Here is a 10411-nt window from a genome sequence, read left to right as displayed (position 1 = left end):
TGTATCGGAATTGAATATTGGTATAGTATGCTGATTCTGTAACTCGAGCTTACTGCACGGTATTCAAAAGAATCAACAACGCTGTTGTCGTCATCTAGTGCATACAGCGTCTGGATTTATAGATGGGTAATTCCCCAGGAATTTCATGATCCTGTGGGGTGTCAGTCTTAAACCATTTATAGAGATCCACCCAGCTCTCGTTGATGTAATCCTGTATGAGGTGGAGAGGAACAGTTTCAAAATATCGTGTTTGGTAGTTATGATCATTTTTATCATAGCTATATGAGACTTTGACATAGCAGTCTCCTTGAACTATTTCAATGCCCACAACTCTCTTTATTTCTTCATTGATTTCTCGTAGGTGTAAAGGTTATATTGGATATGGTTCAACGTCCAAAACTGGGTCAGTAATGATTGATTGTTGTTTGAAATTCTTTGACAACACATGGATTGACGGATTGTCTTGTGGTGATTCTCTGTGGCTGAAAAACTTGTGATTCTTAAGTGGTCGTTTTCGACGTTTACCTGACATGTTTCTCTTGACATGAAATTCTCTCCGAATTGAGTCTGGTATGCTGCTGCCATATTCCCACGTGTTTCCTCTTTCTGGATCCTTCCATTTCACTCTGTAGTACATTTTGCCGTTTGCTCTTTTGGAAGTAAGAACTGTGTGAATGTCATTAGGATTGAAAACCTTGGTGTCATTGCTTGACGTTGGTTGATGGGATGGATGTTGAACTTGACTTGAATCTGGTTGTGGCCTTGATTTCGGCTGATGATGTTTACCGCTAACTCCTCGTTTTCCTTTGTTTGTATTTTCTTTCTCCTTGGTGGGATTACTTGGACCTGGGGCGCTCTGTTTCCGGTTTGTAGCTGTTGTACTGGGTCCTGCTAAGCTTTCCTGGATACCTTTCTTCTTCTTGGATGAAGTTCTTGGAGTACCAGCATTGTTTTTTGAATTGGCTTTTTTAACTTTTGGTTGTACAGGTGGTTGGTCTTTGGTTGAACTTGTTGACTGTGCATTGGTGCTGTCAAGTTGTGGGTCATTGATTTGTTGTTCATTGTCATCTATGACCCCTGAATCCAGGTTGTTGTTGTTGTTGAGGTATGGTTCTGGAGGATATTGTGGACGATCAGCTGGATCGAAATATGGTTTCAGACGGTTGGCATGGACCAATGGTTTGTGTAATTTGTCGTCAGAACTTCGGCGTAGTTTGTAGGTGAAATTTGGACCTGAATGGATGATGTAATAACTGCCATACCACTTTTTTGTTAATTTGTTGCAAAGGCCTTTTTCTACTTTTTGACAGTATAGCCAAACCCTTTGGCCTGGTGAGAAATCTGGCTCTTTAGCCTTACGATTGTATTGCTCAGAGTACATCTCCTTTGCTCGAGCAGTGTTTTCAGCTGCAATATTTCTTGTAATTTCTAGCTCCTCAAGCAAATTTGAAAGATAGCTTATGTTATTGTGGCCTAGATTTTCCTTTGGAATTAGTGAAACATCTTGTGGAGCTCTCATTTCGCGGCCGAAAAGCATAATGAAAGGGGACTTTTGAGTTGAGGAATTTGGGGCCATCCGATAGGCCATCATGATGCCTGGGAGAAACCGGGGCCAATCAGTTTGAGTTTTGTTACAGTAGGCTCTTAGTGATTGATTGATGTAGGAATTGAGCCTTTCTACACAGCTATTTGTTTGCGGATGGTATGGGCTTGTATGAGAGTATTTGATAGCCAAAAGTTCACAAATAGCTTTGATTAATTTTGACATGAAGTTCTGACCTCTGTCTGAAATTAAGGTCCTTGGAGCACCATACCGACAAAATATTTCTCTCACGAGAACATCTGCTACCTCTGTGGCTTCTTGAGTCCTGAGGGGACACAGGTAGTGGGCGTAGGGGTGCCTTCTTGCTGTGGTAGTGCCTCTTGGTTTGTTGACATACCTCACATGTCTGGACATACGTTGCGATATCGCTGTACATCTTTGGCCAGTAGTATTTGGGTCTCATGGTGTTGTGCATCCTTTCCTTCCCATGGTGACAACCACCAAATTCAGAATCGTGGTATGATCTCAGGACCTGATTCCTGAGAGTTCTTGGAACTGCTAGTTGTTTAATAAATTTGTCTGCATGGCCCTTCTGTCTCTGTGGGACAAATCTGTATAAAATTCCTTTATCAATTTCAAATGTAGTGGCTTCAATAAGGATCTTTTGGCGCTCCTTTTCATCTTCTGGAAGGACATCATCTTCTTTGTAGTCGAAAATCTGTGTAAAATCTGGACAAATCCTTTGTAGGTGACGTAAATTAGGATGAGCAGTAATGTTTGCCTCAACCATTGTGGCATGTAAGGCTGCAACAACGTTTGCTGGTACTGCTTGGTAGTCCTCTTCATATTCAAAGGTGACAGACCAATGAGTTGTCTGTGATTCCGAAACCAGATGTTTGATACTTGCTATGCAATCGTCCTCAGTCTGAGTGGAGTGGGTGACCTGTGAGGGTAAATGTGGTCTTGCTGAAACATTTTGCCTGAGTGACGTTACTGTAAAAACCGTTTTCTCCGCATCTGCTTCTGTTTGATCCTGACAGTTAATATTTTGCTCATATTCCCTGCGTGAGAGAGCATCAGCATTCCCGTTGGCTTTGCCGCTGCGGTGAACAATATCAAAAGTATAGGTAGACAGTTCTAATGACCATCGACCTAACCTACCTGTGGCATCCTTGATGGATTTTAGCCATTTTAAAGCAATGTGGTCTGTGTAGACAGTGAATTTGGAATTCGCAAGGTATGGACGAAATGATCTGATTGCTTCAACCAAAGCTAGGCCTTCTTTTTCTGTAATGCTCCAGTTCTTTTCGCTGCCATGAAGAGCTCTTCCACCAAAAGCTATAGGATGTTCATTGTTCTTCTGATCTTTTTGGCTCAATACAAACCCTATGCTCATATCGCTGGCATCAGTTGCGAGGAAAAATTCTTTGTCAAAGTCTGGATAAGCCAGTACAGGTGTGTTACACATGGCATGTTTGAGTGTGTTGAATGCCTGATCACACTCAAGTGACCACTGGAACTTTGGTTTCTTTCCAGTTTCTGCCTCTGAATGCTTTTTTAACAGCGCATTCAATGGCAATGCAATTTGAGCATAATCTTTCACATACTTTCTGTAAAAGTTTGTAAGACCTAAAAATGAACGAACCTGTTTCTGTGATTTGGGCACTGGGAAGGTTTTAATGGCTTCGACCTTTTTGTCATCGACTTGGACACCTCCACATGATAAAACATGACCGAGAAATGAAACCTTGTCTGTTGCAAAATTGCATTTTGATGGCTTCAGTGTTAAATTTGCCTGTTTTAGATAATAGAAGACTTGCTCCAAATGTTGGAGATGCTCCTCAAAGTTTTTGCTGTAAATTATCAAATCATCAATGTAGATCAGTGCAACTTTAAAAAGCAATGTCCTTAGCACTTTGCTCATGAGTTGCTGAAAGCAAAGTGGAGAATTAGATAAACCCTGTGGCAAACGTTTGAATTGATATAGACCTTGATGGGTGACAAAAGCAGTTTTATGCTTTGAATCTTCATGTAATGGCACTTGGAAAAAACCGTTGGCAAGATCTAAAGTGGAGAAAATTGTGGCTTGGCCATTGCCGATGTGATCAACAACATCGTCAAAAACAGGAAGTGGCCATGACATTGGTAAGGTGACAGAGTTCAATTTCCTATAGTCACAAACAAACCTGTATGAGCCGTCACGCTTTTTAACTAAGATAATGGGGGCTGAATACATTGAAGTGGATTCCTCAATTAAATCATATTTGAGAAAATCTTCTACCAGTTCTTCAGTGACTCTTTGGAGATGGGGCGATTGACGATAAGGCCTACACTTAACTGGGGGATGGTTGCCCGTGTCAATAACATGCTTGTGCATGTCAGTCTTTCCTAAATCAGCAAGGCTTGTGGAGAATATGTCTCTATTTTGTCCTAAAAATCTGAGAAGTCTTTGCTGTTGGTCAGCTGTCAGTTGTGTCTTGGTCAAGTTAAATCCTAAATCTTGAGCGATTTTGACATAATCCCTAGAGTCATTGTTAGTTTTCATATTGTCAGTGTTAACTGTATTTACAAATGGCTGGTCACTGTCAATTTCAAAGACGGAGTGGCTGTCAATGTAACTAAATTTGCCTACAACTGTACCTTTGTCTAAAACCTTTTCTTCTTGGGAAGGATTCATAAGCCTGAATGTAGCAGTTTTCCTATGAGCTTTCGAGAGGGTCTTACCACCTGCTACTTCAGAATGAGCAGTGAGGGAAACAATTGGTTCAATGAGTACAAGAGAATCATCTTTGGCGTGAGGCAGTCTTACCTTGAAATGAATTTCACTCTGAGGAGGGATATAAATTTGATCTATTGTTTTCACTAATCCACAAATTTCTTGATCTGAAGTGGCAATGAAATTAATATACTGCCTATCTGAAGTACTGTTGCCTATTATGAGGGAATGGCAGCTATAGTCTATGACTGCATCGTTGTCATTGAGGAAGTTTTCACCCAGCAGGACTGACTGTGGTAATGAGGGCAGGACGTAGAATCGTTGTGAAAATTCCTGATCTTGAATGACAAAATCTAACAAAACTGAACCCAACACTTTGTGCAATTCACCGCCAACACCTCGAATGTGTGGAAAGGATGAGTTTTCAACTACAGGGTTGTTGAAGGCTTTGTTTAAAAAAATGGACGAAATGCAGCAAATCGATGCCCCTGTGTCTATTAAACAAGTTGTTGTTTCAGTGCCAAATGTAACCTGAATTACACTTTTGGCAAGGGGCGTTACTAAGGACACAGTTGGAATTTCACTGCTAAAGTTACATTCCATATCAGACTCCATATTGGCCATGACACCTTATAGTATGTACCGTACTATAATAAAGAAAGACAAGAAATCAACAATGTAAACTTGTACTTACAATTTTTGAAGACTTTTTCTTCCTTGCTTGGTGTCTTTACAGGAGTTGGTGGTCCTTAGTCCAGTGCTGAGATTAGAGGTGGATGCAGTCGCTTGTTATTCCATATGTTCTTGTAGTTAGTTCCTGGACTCCGAGGTTCCGAAAATCGTTGATTCTCCGCCAACTTATTATGATAAGGGTCTCAGGTCCAAACGAGGGTACCAGTCAAATCCCTCATCTAACTGGCGTGCTGGTCTGCTTGGGGGAATTAACTCAGCAAAGAGTCCGAAGTCACAAGAAGCTGTTGACAATTTTATTAACAAGAAATAGAATAACAAGGGTGGCCGCAGAGAGTCGGTACAACCCTCTGGGCTGAGGGCTAGAGTTGGTCTGAGTTGGAAGTCTAAACCCTTCTGAGCCACAAATGGAATTGGAGACTATTTAACTAAACTTGAAACAATAAAAAGGTTGTGGCTCGTTAAAAGATACAAAATGGGTGTGCCCTATAATAGCCAATGAAATACTGAATGTACAGAGTGGGGTGTGACCTAATGGAATAACCAGACAGAGGGGAGTGCTCTTAATCCTATTAATCCTATCTTAAGTGGCATTAATCCTGCTGGCACATTTACTGTATGCTTGGGCTAGTTCTATCCAAACCTGTTTTGATGTGTCAATTATAATAGCTTGGATTACAATAGATGTGCTTCACTGGGCCATGGCTTAATGACCTTAATTAAAAATGTTGTCACACTGTTGTACTAATGATATGTTTTCTTCAAGGAAGCTCATTAAACTGTCTAGAATGAACTGTTTGTCTAACCGTAGCATTTTGAATATCTCAGGCTAGGATTTATGTACAAACATCTTTAAACAATGCACTTGTAATTTTAAACCCTTGTGGAGTTGTAGATCTATGAAATTAGTTCTTGCTTTAAGCTGGTGTCTTCCTCTAAGCTACTACTGATCATGATGAAATTAATATACTATATGTATATTTTCTTAATATCTGAATCCTAATGTATAATGCTTGTAGTGATAATAAATGAATTTTTGTATAAATTATTATTCCATGATAGAACTCTGATACCAGATATTTTTACACAGTAGCCAAGGTCCAGAACTTATACTTGCAATGTGGAAGCAAAATTGTCTTCATAAAAAGGCTAAAACTCGGAACCATTGTTCTGATTGGTCCAATTTCTGATTAGTCAGAAACAAAGTTGTCAGGTTAATAAAAGAAAATGCGAGTCAAGAATAGATGATAGGATAAATTCTTTGGTGGGCACAAAAACATGGTGGTGTTTGATGAAACAGTGTCTGAAAGTAAATACTTTCCACCAGTCATATTAAATGACATCATTTACGACGACCCAGAAGAAATTGCAAATGTTTTAAATGATTTCTTTGTAAGCCAGTCTACAATAGAAAATCCAGATTTACGACCCCCTAAGTGTCACTTTGAACTTACTACAGAGTCACTAAATGTTGTCAGTCTTACAACTGATGAAGTTCAAGATATTCTAGTCTCTCTTGATCTGTCAAAAGCTACAGGACCGAAGGAATAGGAAATAGATTTCTGAAATACATGTCAAAAAGTCTAGCTCCTCTGTTAACAAAATTATTTAATTTGTCCCTCCAGAAATTCACATTTCCAGCCATCTGGAAGGAAGTGTCAGCTATGCCTCTCCATAAAAGAAATAGTGTAAATGAACGTAACAGACTGGTCACATTCACAGGTTGTTTGTCTTAAGTTTTAGAAAAATGTGTTTTTAAACATGTATTTAACTATTTTAGAGACAATGGTATTTTAACCAAGGGCAATATGCCAGGTGATTCTACTGTTAAACAGTTAACTTATTTGTATGATTTTATAGCGAAAGTACTTGATGAAGGAAAAGAGGTCAGAGCTATTTTTTGTGATAACAGTAAGGCAATTGGCACAAATCATATTGTTAGAAAGTTAGCCCCTTGATAAACTGTCATCAAAGTTTTAAGTATCACCTCTCCAGAAAAATGCTAAAAACCATGTACAAATCATTTGTGATGCTGATATTTGACTATTGTTGTCACATCTGGGATAATTGTACAAATGATCAGTCCCTTATTCTTGAACGGTTCCATCTAGATCGACTTCGTACAATATGCGACACAGTTCATGGCACTGGTCACCATTGGTTATCTATAAAAACAAAGTCTAAACCATTAAAAGAAAGAAGATACGACATTAAACAAATAAATTTTTACAAAATGAATAATGATCTTGCAACTGACTACCTCAGTTACCTTGTCCCTAAATGTGTTTCTGAAAACAGTCAGTATAATCTGTGTTGTAAATTAAGTTTACAAACAATGAAATATAGGACTAAAATGTATGAGAAGTCATTCCTACCTGACACAATCAAAATTTGGAATTCACTACCTGACAACTTAATATTTGCTAACTCAGTTTGTGAATTCAAATTTTTGCTTAAAAATGATGAATCAGTTAATTATCTAGATATAAATTATGGCAGTCAATTCTGTCAGATCGTACACTGTGGACGTAAGCTCGTCTGTAGTGATTTGAATGCGGATAAACTAAATAGACACCTTTCTAACAACCCTGGATGCGCTTGTGGATACCACAGTGAAGATACTATACGTTATCTTTTTACATGAAATTTATACACTACTATTTGAAATATTTTCTACTTCTATGTAAATGGCCACAATCTCCAAACTCTGTTATACGTAATACACCCGATGAACTACAATGTCAGTAAAAACATGAAAACGTCCCTGCCTCAATATATTTTAAAATCTAATTGGTATATTGATAAATTATTGTAGATAATTATATGCAATCAGTAGATGAAGTGTAGCTGCAAGCTCAAGGTTTATAAGCACCTACAACACAAAGATATAATTGTATCCAGTTCTTGTGTATTTTGTTTCAGTGATGTATGTACCGATGAGGTATTGATATAAGTTCTGCTTGTTTACCAAACCAGGTTCTCAAGGACTAAAAATATGTTTAAACCATACTTGCACATTGTACATGATGTGTGCATCTAAGAGAACTGTTGTTTAATTGTTGTTATGGTCATATATCAATGTTTTATTTCATATCATAAGTTTCTGTATTCTGAAATTTTACATTACTTGCTGGTTGGGATATCCAGAAGTCCATGGCCTCTTACAGCTTCCTTTGATGCCAGTTGTTATTGTTCCTAGATAGGACTTTGGTGACTTCCTACATGATGCATCTCCACTCATCACTGAAATATTCATGAAATTCTCCGAAATATCAGCCCTCTCCATAGCACCGTTCAAACCCCTCTGTTGGTACTGATATACTTAATCACCTCAGTGCTCAGCGCCATGAATCCAGTTGTCCATGGAGACAGGAACAAACCAACACCTTCCCTTCCTAGACATGTACCTCCATACTGCAGAAAATTGACTAAGAACCTCTGTTTACTGCAATTCTATGTACAGACCAGTACATCCATTACAGTTGCCACAGTCTCCCAAATAAAACTGACCATCATCATCTCCCTCACCTGATGTGTAAATGCAATTTGCCATTGTGATACCTTCAACAACGAACTGAACCATCTGAAGGACACCTTCATCTCACTCAATGGTTACTTCCAAGCCTAAACCCAAAGATGTCCCATCGTCCATCAGGATCACCATCCCATAAGTATGCCCTGTCAGCCATTAAGGGTTAACTGTAAAAACCCTCCTGCATGCCAGAAGTATGCTCTATGGTTACTCTATGGTAACTGATTTGTTGGAGTCACTGCCCACAGAAATGCTTCCACTGATAATCAGTGGTGATTGTGTTGATACCCTGTTAGAGCATAAGAATCGGGAAACCTTCACTGACTCTAAGCTGAACTGGAACTCAAATAATCAAGCTGTATACAACAAGTGTCAGTAATGTTTTCATCTCACACATATACTCAGATGTTTTAATGTTAACCCATTATTCAGAGTATTTTCACCTTTTCCTTTCATTGTTGGTACAGGTCTGCCTCAGTTCATCTCAAATCTAAAATTAATAAAATTGTTAACACTGCAAGTAAAACCGCATGAGTTAAATTGGAATGTTTATCATCAATATATTATTATTAACTTTTAGCCTTGTGTTGTGCTTGTTACATGTACACTGCTTATATGTCATTAATAGTTTGTTTTTTGTACACAGTATCTATGTACATTGTACTTTGGATATATATCAGTTTCAGTGTTTGTTACATTAAGAAACATGTACATTATGTGTATGCTGATCACATAGAGCTGAATAAAATTAAAATGTGTTCTGAAATTGATACGCATCTTTCAGTTCATGTTCATGGACGTATCTCTATGACTTTTACTTTGTGATTTGTGACTGTGACAATTTACACACACATGCTAATGCTGGGCATACAGTTGTAATATTCACTTTCTTGTTGAGAGTTTTATAGGCAAATTTTGTAAATGTGAACAGTATTCAGTGATTGTTTATCTCTTTGACTTTGATCATAAATACTACTTATGCAATGTTAGGCTTGCTAGCAATGCTTGTCTGTGTGTTGTGTAAACAGGAAGGATGCAAAATGAAGTTATCTGACATGACAGCAGTGCACACTCCTGACTTGCCACCTTAGGGTGGTGCATGTGTGGCTGAATGTCACCTAGACAACCATACTGGTGCAGTGCATGTGTGGCTGAATGTCACCTAGACAACCATACTGGTGCAGTGCATGTGTGGCTGAATGTCACCTAGACAACCATACTGGTGCAGTGCATGTGTGGCTGAATGTCACCTAGACAACCATACTGGTGCAGTGCATGTGTCGCTTAATGTCACCTAGACAACCATACAGGTGCAGTGCATGTGTGGCTGAATGTCACCAAGACAACCATACTGGTGCAGTGCATGTGTGGCTGAATGTCACCAAGACAACCATACTGGTGCAGTGCATGTGTGGCTGAATGTCACTTAGACAACCATACTGGTGCAGTGCATGTGTCGCTGAATGTCACCTAGACAACCATACTGGTGCAGTGCATGTGTCAATGTCACCTAGACAACCATACTGGTGCAGTGCATGTGTCAATGTCACCTAGACAACCATACTGGTGCAGTGCATGTGTCAATGTCACCTAGACAACCATACTGGTGCAGTGCATGTGTCGCTGAATGTCACTTAGACAGCCATACTGGTGCAGTGCATGTGTCAATGTCACCTAGACAACCATACTGGTGCAGTGCATGTGTCAATGTCACCTAGACAACCATACTGGTGCAGTGCATGTGTCACTGAATGTCACCTAGACAGCTGTACTGGGATAGTGAATGTGTCGCTGAATGTCACTGAGACAGCCATACTCGGGCAGTGCATGTGTCACTGAATATCACCTTGTCAGCTGTACTGGTGCAGTGAATGTGTCGCTGAATGTCACCGAGACAGCCATACTGGGGCAGTGCATGTGTTGCTGAATG

This window comes from Haliotis asinina, chromosome 3, assembly GCF_037392515.1.
Source record: "Haliotis asinina isolate JCU_RB_2024 chromosome 3, JCU_Hal_asi_v2, whole genome shotgun sequence".
In the NCBI taxonomy this organism is placed as follows: Eukaryota; Metazoa; Mollusca; class Gastropoda; order Lepetellida; family Haliotidae; genus Haliotis; species Haliotis asinina.
This window is presented reverse-complemented; position numbering follows the sequence as displayed.